Source organism: Protopterus annectens, chromosome 2.part1 (genome assembly GCF_019279795.1).
Source record: "Protopterus annectens isolate FY-2018-M chromosome 2.part1, PAN1.0, whole genome shotgun sequence".
NCBI lineage: Eukaryota > Metazoa > Chordata > Ceratodontiformes > Protopteridae > Protopterus > Protopterus annectens.
In genome coordinates, this window is record NC_056729.1 from 280392507 (window position 1) to 280405925 (window position 13419).

Here is a 13419-nt window from a genome sequence, read left to right on the forward strand (position 1 = left end):
ACAAACTACTCACAGATGTGGATGCTTATGAGAATGGCAATGCATATATCAATTTTGTTCCTGATTCCAATAACAAGAAAGAATATTTCACCAAATAATGATTTTGCAAATCACAAAAAGACAGGCTGGTTTTGCAAACAGTCTACAAACAGACCCCATTGGGTAAAGGGTTCTATTGACCATTCATGTTCTTCAAAATTGTTCACCAGGTTTTTTAGGGTGGAGAATCAGGCTGCAGCTCCTTCTGGTGATGAGAGTGAGGTGGAATCAGGAGGCTCTGTAGCTGGTAATGAAGCAGCAGTTAACAAGGCTGCCATGGGTTTGAACACAGCAGGAGCGTGTACTAAAGCTGCTTTTTTACCCAAAAGAGAAAATCAAGTTTTAAGGACTCAGAATGTGAAGCAAAGAGGACTGACCACTTTAGAATCCTCCAATGATGAACAGTAAGACATTTTGATGATCATTTCAAAATTATTAATTTATCTGGGACAACTTTAGGTGATTCCCAGGTTAAATTGTTGAGCTACGGCATTAATTTTGTGCCCACTAAAAGGGCGGACTTTTCTAAGGCTGTTATTGATTTAAAACAGTACATTTGTAAATTAAATTTGAATTAGATATTAAAACAGGTTAAAGGTGATTACAATGGCTTTTATAAACTTTCTAGTTACACACCAGCACTTAGTCAGACACTAACAAATTTTGAGGAGGCATGCATGCAAGATATTAGTCATTATTTGGACAGAGGTAACAAAAAGAAACTATGGTTAGATAACTTGACTAGTTTAGAACGGGTAGCCCTAACTGAGCTTACCTCTAGGAGAGACTTACAATATATGAAGAGTGACAAGGGGGCAACACTGTAGTAATGACCAATGAGCAATATAAAATTTCTATGTTTAAATTATTAAACATTAAAGAAGAATATTCTGACGTAAATGTCAGGGACATGCATGGGAGTTCTAATTTCATCAATACATACATATATATATATATATATATATATATATATATATACATATATGAAGCACTTATGAATGATGTTATGGATATGAGAATGTATCATTTTTGTTTAGAGAAAAACTGAGGGTCGGTACATTATTTGGCATTCCCAAAATTCATAAGTGTATGACTGACCCTCCTTTCAGACCTATAGTGTCTGCCCCCCTTTCTGTCACTGAAGATTTAGCTTTGGTGATTGATTTCTATTTGAATCCAGTAGTTCAGAGTCTGCCCTCTTATTTAAAAGACTCCTGGGATCTGTTAGACAAGTTTAGACATTTTCTTACAGATTTTGCTTTTGACAAAGACAAGCATTTTATCATGATAGCGGATGTAGTGTCATTATTTACTTGCATTCCCCATAAACAGGGAGTGGAAGCAGTAAGAGAATTTCTCTTTTCAGGTTCCAATTTGGAACCATGTCAAGTAAATTTGGTTTGCAGTTTATTAGAAATTATTTTGGGGCATAATTATTGCACTTTTGACGGACGTTTCTTCAAACAGTGTAAGGGAGTCGTGATGGGCTCACCAGCGGCACCATCTTATGCCCACATAGTGATGGCTTGGTGGGAAGCTAATATTCTTTCAAGGTTGAAACTGACATATAAGATATATTTTTATGCTAGATTTGTAGACAATCTCATTTTCATTATGGAGGGGGATTGTAACACTAGTGAACAGTTTTTGGAAGATTTGAATTCCCAATCAGGGTATTTACGGGTTGTGAAAAGTGACTTTGGAAACAGGGTGGATTTTCTTGTTGTGACCTTAGAATGGAATGAATTGAATAGGCAATTTGAAAGCAAAATTTATAGAATGGGCACCTTTATGAATAGTTATTTACATTTTAAAAGTAATCATCCCCATTTTATTAAAAAGAATATCTATAAGGGGCAGTACATACAAGCTTGTCGTATGACTACCTCTTGTATGGATTTAGATGGTGAATTTCATAGGATCACTTTTATGTTTCTCAACAGGGGTTATGAGTTGGAATACTTAGAATCTTTAGAGAGAGACAGTATGGAAAAAGAAATCAGATGTATCCACCCATTTTGAGGAGGACACTTGTTATTAACAACAGCAAAGGGGGCAGAACATCCCATTGTGGTACAGTATGTAATCTTGACATGACTACAGATAGTGGGGGAATTCAGGAGATCCTTCAAAGAAACTGGAGAATTGGGAGGGTAACAGTGAGTTAGTAAAAATTTTAGGTACTAAGCTTAATTTTGTTTACAGGAACAACAACTGTTTAAAGAATGCCTTGGAAAGGTGTTCCTCTAAGAGCAGTGGTCCAGCTATAGCCCAGCATATGGGGATGTTTAAGTGTGGGCATTGCAACTTCTGTAGGTATAGTTTGCAAGGGCCATTTGTAAGCTTACCCCACATCAAATATACCATTAAAGTGGCAGGTCATTTAACTTGTAAAGTAAAAGGTTTAGTATATATTGCTTTGTGCAGTGGATGCAAAGCACTTTATCTAGTAATGACCACTCACCTTGATGGCAAGAATGGGAGAACACATGTACAGTATCAAAATTAAGGATGAGAATAATGCCCTGTATAAGCATTCAGTTGTCTGTAACACATTTAAGAAGTTTTTATTTGCAGTTTTGGAGATGGTTAAAGCAGATCCCAGGGGAGGAGACTTTAAAAATGTGATAGAGCAGAGAGAGACTTCTTGGCAAATAAAGTTGAGGGCAGACAAAAAGCCAGGATTAAATGATGCAATAAATATCAAATGCTTCTTGAAATATAGAAAGTTGACTATTAGAAAAATGTAAAATTACTTTTTCCTTTATTTATTATTATGTTTTATTAGATAGAGTCTGATAGTAAAGTTTTTATATACTTGTTCTTAGGAGTTTGAAATGGCTACAAGATGTATGTCTTTTTAAATTTATGAATGGTTTTGAGCCAATGTGAATTTCATTGGTTAATTGATTAATTGTTTAAAATAGGAATATATTTAAGATGTGCTGCTTCAGTTTTACTGTTTCATTTGCTTTTCTGATGAAGTCTTGGTGAGAGGAAAGCGGAAATTAAATTGTTTTATGCTAAATCTGTATCTTCCAGTCATTAATGACCATCAGTGCCACTGTTCTAAATGATTTTGTTATTGTTCATTTATTGCACTACAGCTCTTATTGCCCATTTATTGCAGTATAGATCTACTTGCCCATTTATTGCACTATGGTTTTTATTGTGTATACTTTATTGCAGTAAATGCTTTACTCGTTCTTGCTTATTGCACTACAGTTAGCATAATAAATACATACTTACCACATTCATGGTGCAAACGAGCCAGGTGCCAAGCATGGGACTCAACATTGCAAGTTCTCTCAGCTGCAGCTGTTGGGAGAGAAGCACACCATTATGCATACCAGTTTTGCAGACATTCTGCTTGCATTTTGATAAAACAGTGAAAAACATACTTACATTTTTGTGGGGCATGCACAGCTCTTGCCTCTTGGACCCAGGTGTCCAAGATTCCCCTCTTTCTTCTCTTCAGGTCATCATAATGGTGATGGCACTGATCACCAGTGTGGGGATACCAGTAGCACTAGTAAGTTTCCTGACCAATCAGTCCCAGGCCTCTGCCTTATATTCCGAGCCCTGAAAACTGCCCTGAATCAGCCTGGGTTCATAATTCTTTACCAGGAGCCCAATAAAGATCCTGGACTCCTGCACACCCCCATCTCTGTGCCTGAAAGCATACACCCTCTCCAGCACCACCTGGCATATCAGCAGATAAGTAGACTCTGATGAATGGTGCAGAATTCCTCCCTATTGCATCTAATATGGCTGTTTTTCCACCCTTACATGTCATTGATCAACATTCAAAAAAGAGATGTGTCGCTTAGCAGCACGCAAAGCAGCCAAGCAGAGCTAAGCAGTGTGACAACTCTCACAACTGTGGTTTTAGTGAAGCTTAACAGCCCGTAAACAGTTGTAGCCATTAGCATGTTAAAGCAGTGCTCAGCACAGTGCAACAGTGCCATAATTCACAAATTTGTTTTTAAAATGAAACATGTATACTAAAATAAATTACAGACATCTTATGACTGCTATGGACTCGGGACCCAGGACCTACAAAGCATTAGCCTGTAACTCTACCCATTTAGCTACTTGGATATTATGAAACCTAGTATACCTTCACATATGCTACTGGGGTACTGTTAGTGCTGTTGAGAGCATTGCACCATGCTGCAAAAACACACTTGAAAAGACCCAGAAATAAATAATTAATTACATCCGGTTTCTATTTCTAGATGTCTGGCAGCTGTCAGCTATGTATATATAGGTGCTGCTTGGCTCTGCAGTGCTCCATGCCACACAAACGGCAATAAAAAAATATGTAATTATGATAATTAATTACATCTGTTTTCTATTTTTAGATGTGTATCAGGAGTTAGCTGTGTATATGTGACCACAACTTGGCATTGCTGCACTCTGCAACTCGCCGTGCAAACATACAGAGAGGAAAATAAAATTTGTAAAAATAAAATATTACACATTTAAAACAATTCACAGCATTTCAACAGTAGTGGGGAGCATTACAGGGAGCCTTAATCTGTACATAACGTCTGACCAGGCATCCACAACAGCTGGTAGCCTCTACACTTCTTTCTGCGCAGATTCCATATCCCTGTTCCTATGCTCTCCCTCTGCAGCATGCCATCATTAGTATGCATGGCATGCTGCAGAGGAGGAACCGTGGCTGTGTACATGGATACACTCTGTGTAGGCTCTACATGGTGCCTACATGGATTTTATTAAATCCTGGGGTATGTCTGTTCAAATGCCCCTAAAAGTTAAATTAATTCAGTTAACAGAAGTTATGAATAATAAGTCTCTTCTTCCTTCTCAGGCATCTCCTGTTACACATTTTGGAGAAATAAAATGATTTTGTTACATGAAGATATAATATAGCACTGATCTAAAAATACATTTTAAAGTTTTAACAGATTGGTTATAGTGTACAGGGTTTGCCAATTACTTTTGCAAATTAAAAATTGGCAACAGAGTACTAATCATAAATCTGTGAGAGTGAAGGGTGGTATATTGTAGTGATATAAATGGAAAAGTGTTTCAGGAGCCTAATCTGACTCGTTGAAGACAGGACAGCTTCCATGTCCTGCTCCAAATGTAGTGTTTAGGGAAATAAATAGGACACTGGTATAGGAAAATTTCTGTAGGTGTGTTATAAGACACTGCAGCAGTATGAATGAAAGTCATTGCTGAAACTTGTCAGCTATTCACCTGCTTTCTCTGGAGCTCAAATATGCAAAAAAAACTTTGCTTAATAATTAACCTGAGAAGCTGAAAGCAGGGTCTACTCACCTGTAGAGATGACAGAGGGGTATTAAAAACATCTGCTACAAATAAAATGAAAATATATGCTGGCACATGGGTGTATAGTACAGTAAAGCAGTGGTATGTAAAAATATTGACAAAAGCTTAATGTAAGTAACTAAGAGCAGACAACAGTCTCCTCCCTAATGTACTGGTTTGGTGAGTTAAAAAGTGAGACTGGCCCAGAAAAGTGTGTCTGCGTTTGATGTGTTGCACTGCAATGATATGAACCATTTTTTTAGAAATGTTATTAAAACACATGTAATTGTTTCTGTATAGCACTCAGTGAGAGAACAACAGCTATCCCCACTGAGAGTTGACAGAGTGGGAATCTTGCAGACAATGGAATATCCTACCTTAGAATGGTTCTGTCAAAGGTGGTTCTAGCTTCTAGTGGGATATGTGTGTGAGTGGGGCTACACACAAGGGGAAATGAAGACACTCCTGTATTGAGTAAAACATTAAATTGGATTTAGTGGATCATTTCTCAGAAAATGTGATTTCAGTCATCTGTGGAAGATACCCCCCCCCATCTACAGAGTGGTATTGTCTGCATCACTGTGGTGGAATGGTAAGATACCCTTCCCGCCATACAGACTAGTATTGTCTGAATCACTGTGGTAGAACAGCAAGACTATGTCTGAGTAGGGGAGCACTTTTTCTGCAATAAACCCTATCATTGCCAGAACTGTCCACGGTGGTACAGCGGTAGCGTTGTTGCCTCACAGCAAGAGGCTCTCCCGTTCGATTCTTGGCTAAAGTGTGGGGAGGGCCTTCTGTGTGGAGTCTGCATGTCCTCTCCGCGGTTGGATGGGCGTTCAAAAGACATGCAAAAATGGGCATGCCTTCATTGAAGGTTGGACGTCGAGCTGGCACCTCGGCGTTTGTGAAAATCTACTGCCAATCATTAGCGGACCGGAGTTCCGCTGTGGCGACCACTAACCGGGAAAAGCCAAAAGACAAACAACAATAAGTTGCCAGAATTATGTTCAGCAGAAGTACAGAAATCACAAGAATTTTCAGTAACACCCTATTGGCTTATGCAGAAAATGAGTGCCAAGGCTCCTATATGGATAGAAAATTGCAATACAGCATAATCTGGAGAACCACATGGTAGACTGTAGTACAAAGTGAGCTGTAATAGGGTACAGGACTTTATAGTTAGGACATGGGCCTATAGGTCCTTCTGGAAAATGAAGACCTATCCAATATAAGCATCCTCCTGATAAAGAGTATTGGAGGAGTGGGCCATCTAAAACAATGTAATTTGTTATAGGAAGTATGTGAGAAACATGGTAAATTTTCATGTCAGATTGGACAAAAGGAGGAGCTAATTGTAGCACCATGTTTACAGTAGTACCAAAACTAGCAATAGCAGATGATGTCAGTGTTTCTTCATTATTATAATAACTGTGTCTAGATCAAAGGCAAAGGGGAGTGTGCATCTGTATGTGTTTGTACATGTCTGTGCGTGTGGAAGGGGTGCTCCTTGTCAATCAGGAGTCGCATGCATTCAGTAGTTTATGATGGAGAACAGTATGAATTTTTTGTTGCAGTTACGGTATGAGGGAAGACAGAAGTGCTGCTGAGCAATGCATAATCACACTACATAAAGGAGGAGGAAAAAAAACATTGTGAAGTTCACACTGAAGAATCACCTTGTACACAGCAGACAGGTCATACAAACATCACTTTCTTGTAAGCTGTACAAAACTGAATTATATAGATAGAAGGGAAAATCTGAACGGGAGTATCCAAAATCAGGGGACACATTAGATACCATCTATCTCTACATGACAAAGACCACAATAATAATGAGAATCATTTATAGTGTGGTACAAGTGAGGTCAGCTGAAGGTCAGCCAGTTGTGACTGAGTTGATGGTGGTGGAAATACTAAAAGGCTACATGATGATGTGATTGTCAACCAGTTTGCTGCCCTAGTTATGCCATCCTCAAGCCAAAGTGCCAGGAACACATCCCTTTGCAGTTTCTTTCAACCTCTGTGTTACAAGCATCCCTCACAACAAAATTTCAGTCCAAATCTATATTATACAGTACCTTGTTTCTGTGTCACTATTGTTACAAAAAATCAATCTTGGCAAATGCATGTTATACCTCTAGCCACAGCCTATTAATCTCTGCTGTACAGTGAGTTGATACATCTTACGCCTCTAGCTGCAGCCATTTAATCTCCACTGTACAGTGTGTTGACACATCTTATGTCTCTAGCTGCAGCCATTTAATCTCTGCTGTACAGTGTGTTGAATGGGTGCAGACATGTAAACTGACAGGCCTGAAGAAAAGTGCATAACCAAAACGATTTTGTATATGAGGGCAATACCACCTAGTCTCACAATTTTATCTACAACAAGTGTGCCACAGCCTCACATTCTAGGGCTGATACAGGCTCCTGGATTTGAAGAAACTCTGGATTGCATGGTGATCTAGAAGAGATTTTTAGGGAAAATTGATACAGAAGAAAACTGAGGCTAGCAGACCAGTATATTATCATGCAGTCAGAGAGCATATGTAAGAAGGAACAGTTCCTGTGTTCTGTATCTGTTCCCCAAGATGTGCACCATCCTTCATTTGCACTTTAACTTCTGCCTTTGTGTCTGGAGCTTTTGAAACATCTGATTGTACCAGCATTCATGTCACAGCAGACACCGACCATACATGGTATTGAGGTGACCCAGTTAAGTGAGGGGTAATAACTTGATTATTCTCAACTTGTGATGCTGGAATATATGCAACATCTTAAGAAAAGAGCCTATCCAAAACTGGAATCTCATTTTCAATGGAAATGCTCCTTAAGTTCCCTAAACTTTGTCAATTCAATGTGAAGTTACTAGAGGTAGATCTAGACTAAAACAGACACGATAGGGATCAGACAATGAAGTGGGGAGCCTGCCTAATTATATCCACTGTACCCCATTTGGAAATCAAAAATATGCCCTTTAAAACAGGTTGCAAAGGAAATGACCTGAGCAAAGCAAAATACCTTCATAGTTTGGATAAATTCAGAGGTGAATTCAGTTGCTCCATTGTTTACCCAAAATACCCAAGAAGCTCACTTAGGTGACAAACATAAATGGACATTCCCCTCAAATTACTATGTGTATAATAAATGGGTAGATACCTGCAGTTTGTTCTGCAACAGGGACATTTTTAAAGAAGCTAATGCTTGTAATGGGAATCTGACATTTCAAAATCAGATCTAAGACAGTCACACATCTGTTGATATTACCTGGGTTAGCAGAATAATTAACAGGATGACTTTTCAGAAACTCCATACTCAAATGAGGACCATGGTTCTTGTCTAGTTAAGCCTCTGTAATGGAAATATAATGAAAGTAACTGCTTTGTTATCAACCCACATAAGGGCAACCAAACAATTTTGCACATAACTGACCCCAAACAGTGATGGTTAAATACTCGGTAAAAGCAGCATTTCTCCAGGGGTGTGCTGCACCCTGTTTCCTCACTACTTATGCATACCACTCCAAGATCACTGTACCTTGGAGAAAACAGATCCCCCACCCCGAGGATACCACAATCCTGTTCTTTCAATGCAAATTCTGCACATTACTTATTGTATATGACAGTGCCCATCACTAGTGAGTGTTGTAGTGCCCCAATAGAAGATATGCCTACACACACACACACACACACACACACACACACACACACACACACACACACACACACACAAATCAGAGTAATGCCAAGATTATTCTGTATCAACCTCTGTGGGTTCATGCTTGTGATTCTTCTTTTGGGAATTTCCTGAAAAGGTTTTGCCTTAAGCAGCTTGACTTTAAATTTCTTATTAAATATTTTAAACACTTTGTATTAGAAATGTTAAAGTCTTAAGGAGGATGGGCAGTGTTCGGGAAAGGAGGTGTAGCATTTAGAAGGCACAAAGCACTGTGCATCTGTGCCAGTATTAGGTGAAGTAGGCACTAGCAGGAGAACATTCCTGCTATCTGGTAGTTAACTTTAAAGGTTTAGGGTAGGAGCAGTCCACGAGATGCAGCCTATAGATTTGGATTGAATCAGAATTAGCTTCACTGGAAAAGTATCCAAAAGTAGACACCAGGTTTCAGCATGTGGAAGAAAAAAATCAAAAGCTTTATTTACACTGCTCCAGAAACCTTAACAAACTAGTTTCACTAAACAGTTTCTTCAATGTCCTCTAGATCTCAATCATTTAACATAACATTTTATACGCTCATGATGTCATGTGAACATAATGTAATCAAATATGAACACAGTGAAAAATATTTAGTCAATAAAAGGAAGTCATTGTAAACTGTGCTGGATAAAAATATTATTCACATCAAATATCAGCATACCTACAAATATACTCACAGAAAATACCTCAATTGTTTTTCTACTAAACTTCCTGCACATTACTTTCAAGTTCATAGGTTCATATGTTCATAGGTAGGTACTAGGCTATCGGCCCTAGGGCCCATACAAGCCTAGCCAAAAAATGTACCCTGGCTTTTGCCACCCAAGAAAATTATTTTCCTGTGCCCCTGTCGAGCAGAGCCACAGAAGTGATCCCCAGGGTGAATTTCCCATTTCCCATCCAATCATCAAGATTTTTCTTGAAGAGTGCTAATGAGGAGCTCTGTTTGACATAGATAGGTAGTCTGTTCCAGAGTATGGGAAGTCTCTGGGACAGGAATCTATCCCTCCAGCATGTTCTGTTTATTGTGGTGACAAGGTTTAGGTCCCTAGAGCATGTAGCTTGGAGGGATTGGGATTTCTTTAAGTGGAGCATGTCCAACAGCTTTCGGTTTGACATAGCTTTGTATGTTAGGCAGAGATCGCCTCTGAGTAGGCGATATGCGATGGAGTAAAGCTGTAGTTTTTTGAGACGGTCTGCATAGAGCATCTGTTTGAGGCCAGTAATCCTCTTTGTGAGGTATTTCTGTGGTCTTTCCAGTTGTTGTAGATGTCTTGTGAGGTACATACCAAAGGGGGCATTGTACTCTATAATGGGTCTAATGAGTGATGAGTAGAGGGGAACAATGACCTCTTTTTTTCTGGATGAGAATCCTTTTGTGATGAGATGAGCCATGTAGAAGGATTTCCTGACCACTGTGGCGATGTGATTATCAAAGGAGAGACTACTGTCCACCTGTGTCCCAAGGTCTCTTATCACATTTTCGGCATTGAGTAGACTACCAGCTATGTGGTAGTTCATGGGTACAGAGTTTTTACCAAAGGGGATGACAATACACTTTTTGGCATTGAGCTTCAGACCATGGCTTTGACACCAGGTATCTGTCTCAGTGAAGCCCTTTTGTAGTTTGTCCACATCGTTAGGAGTTTCGATTATGGCTCCTAGTTTGCAGTCATCTGCAAACTTTGTTAGCCAAAGACCTTCCGTGTTGGCCTGCACCTCAGAGAAGTAGATACCAAACAGGAGAGTACCCAGGACTGAATCCTGTGGTACTCCACTTGTCACTGGTCTGATGTCAGATTTGCCATGAGCCAGTTGGCAAGATCTAGATAAGCTGTGTGAACCATTTTACCCTCATCTACAAAGAAGTCAATCAGGTTTGTGGGATAACCGCCACAGTCGCCATTCAATGGGTACAACATGCTCTACCTGTGCAGCCGTGATTATAGGAACTTTGCATTCTTATTCAATATGATTCATTATGGTAGAATGCATAAGATTCACTTTGAACTAATCTTCTTGTATAATAACATTTTATTAAAGCAATAGCTTTATAGTGATAGACCAGAACTTTTTGCACAACAAACACTTAAATTTTAAAGAGGCATTACATATTACTGTACAGTGGATGGATAATTACACTTTCGCAAGCATTGCTGTCACATTTAGCTTTACCTTTTATCATCTGGAAAGGAAACATTAATAGCTTTTGCAATGCACAGCTGAAACATATATAGTAGAACTACTATATATATATATATATATATATATATATATATATAAAATCCAGAAATGCAAACACGGCTTGCACAAGTGTATGAATACTGAGCATGTCCAAGCCTGACTGCCATTTTGTAGTAAGCTGTTGAGATGTAAGCATGTATGTATGTAACTTGTCATCTATGTTAGAGAGAGACTAGTGACATAGTGTCAGAAATGGCATGCGTAAAAGGACATGGTGTCAGAAGCAGTATGAATACAGATTCTTCAGTTTGAGATCGAGAGGCACTCAGTTGAAACTGGAGGAATATAGAGGAGTGAACCATCCCTACTGCATGCATACTTCACAAAACAGGTCAGAAACAAACTTCAGATATTAAAACTTGCTCAACACTATTTGTTTGCAAAATATGAAACAAAAATATTCAAATTAATATGGAAAATGTTTAAAATAAAGTCTTAATTGCATAAAACGAACAAAATAAGAGGAAATGACCGCATTTTTGCTGAGCATGTATTTTTCATAATAAATAAAGATATCTGAGTTATCAGAAATGTATAAAGTTTTTGCATGTTTGTGCAGTATTACAGTAAAGTTACTTTGCAAGATACATCCACTTGAGAGCACATTTCACGACATACAGCATTTTGAAGAGTTTATTGTGCATTTGAATATTACAAGGTTACAGAACCGTTTGTTCATACATAATTACAAGGGCCATATTTTCAGTCTGTTTGTGCATACTTTGTGGGTATGGCAGATGGATTTCGAAAACCCAGTGCACTTGTGTTTGATGATAATATTGCAGAGAACTGGAGAGTGTTTGAGCAAGCGTACAACATTTTCATACAGGCTCTATTTTCTGATAAAGATGACCGTACAAAGGCATTTATTCTCATAATTTAGCTGGGTCAGAAGACATAGAAAGGGAACGTTCATTTGTGTATGCACCTGCTATCCATACCTCTCAACCTGGAAACATCAAGAATCTGGACAAAGGTCCATGAAAAGTAGGTACAACTGGCCAAAAATCCGGATGCTGTTTAACATAAAATTTGCATACATAATTATGTAACTCTGCCCACCCCCATGGTATTGTGGGATATCAACATTTAAATGCAAATTGAAGAACAGACAAAATACTAAACACAAAATATAACCAGAACAATAGTGTTTTATTTAGATTAACACTTGAGCATCTATCAGACTTTGAATTTTTATAAAACTAAAATGCAATGTTTTTATAAAAATAAAATTAACTGCTGGCAACCTGTTATTCTAAGAACAGTATTTTAAATCTGTCACTATTTTTGAGTCTTTGTCCCCCCATTATTTAACTCTTTATCCAAATTTCTTGTGTTAGGAGATTGAGAGATATGGCAGCACACAAACACACACCCTACCAATTTAATCTAAATTTCCAGTCACCATCTTCAGACTCTGGGACCTTCGCAGACTGACAGGTTACAACAAGGAAGCACCAGAAATGTATTACGTGGAGGAACTCAGCTCTGTCAGCATGAAAGATGTTAGTAGTAGTAGCCCTGCATAATAATTCTACAAAACACGTTGTGAATGGGAAAAAAATGTTCTAATGCATTCATTAAGTGAACTAACTGAAGTTAACATGACTTCCTTAAAAATTCCTGCTGGCACCCATTTCACCAAAACACACACGTCAAATGACATTTTCACTTTAAAACAAAATTGGGCATTCCCACTGTAAGGCAGACTGCGCTAAAAAATCAATTTAAACAAAAGAGGAGACATTCCTCATCTGTACGTGAAGTAAAATAGAAACAGAGCAATTTAATTTCTAAAATAATAAAACAAAAATTATCCCATTTACAACCGACCCTTTAATGATGGCAAGAAAATACCGCCCTTGCATAATAAGCAATAAAAAAAAAAAGAGAAACACAGAACAGAAGTGATCCTTAAGACAGCCTTCAATCATACCAATTACATAAGGTACAGAAAGCAGCTAAGGAGAAACGTGGGAGTTTGGGGTCCTGGTACTAATAAAGGCAATCCACACAACTTTTTTTTCCAAAATATAGTTGGACCGAGCCTGAGCCCCCCAACAAACAGGTTCCATTAAAAGCATTACCATTCAGATAGATGATACATAGATTTGAGAA